Consider the following 777-nt stretch of genomic DNA (forward strand, 5'->3'; position numbering starts at 1 on the left):
TCATGGCTTTCTAGATGGTTCTCATCCCAGTCCTTCACCAACTATCACCTGTGAGTGGTCAATCGGCCCCAAATCCAGCATACACTACATGGAAACGCCAGGATCGTCTTCTTTTCAGTGCACTCCTTGGTGCAGTCTCTCTACCCATTCAACCTCTTCTTGCCCGCTGCACCACCGCTCAGGAGGCTTTGGCCACCTTGGCTAATACTTATGCCAAACCAAGCCGTGGTCACATCAAACAGATTAAGGACCAATTGAAGAACTGTGTCAAAGGGTCCAAAATGATATCTGACTATATGCAATTTATTAAGAATAGGGCTGATGAACTTGCTCTTCTTGGTAAACCCGTTGATGAAGAAGATCTAATTGATAAAATCCTTGATGGCCTTGGTGAAGAATACAAAGGCACTGTTGATGCGGTTAATGCCCGTGACACGCCTATCTCCTTTGATGAAATCCATGAAAAACTTATCAACAAGGAGGCGTCTCTCCAACAATCCAACACACTGCCATCATTCTTTCCGGCAACCGCAAACCCTGCCAATCAACGCAACAATCGACCTTGGCGTCCTTCCACACCCGCTCTTCATAATCAAGGCCAACAGTCCAATGCTCTGCGTAACGACCGTCATTCACCACGTCCATATCTTGGATATTGCCAAGGATGTGGTGCTCAAGGACACACTGTCAAACGTTGCTCCCTTTACCGACTTGTCAACACTCAATCTCCTTCTGCTCCATTGGCACCACAACCACAGGCTCCACGTCATGCTTCTC

General features: G+C 47.4%; 1 non-coding gene across 1 annotated transcript; it reads left to right on the forward strand.

Annotated features, from left to right (window-relative positions):
• Positions 1-344: 344 nt before the first annotated feature.
• On the forward strand, positions 345-477 carry LOC142547907 (small nucleolar RNA Z247). The gene has a single exon (XR_012820802.1). It is a non-coding gene; the product is annotated as a small nucleolar RNA Z247 (small nucleolar RNA).
• Positions 478-777: the final 300 nt, after the last annotated feature.

This window comes from Primulina tabacum, chromosome 5 (assembly GCF_025594145.1).
Source record: "Primulina tabacum isolate GXHZ01 chromosome 5, ASM2559414v2, whole genome shotgun sequence".
NCBI lineage: Eukaryota > Viridiplantae > Streptophyta > Magnoliopsida > Lamiales > Gesneriaceae > Primulina > Primulina tabacum.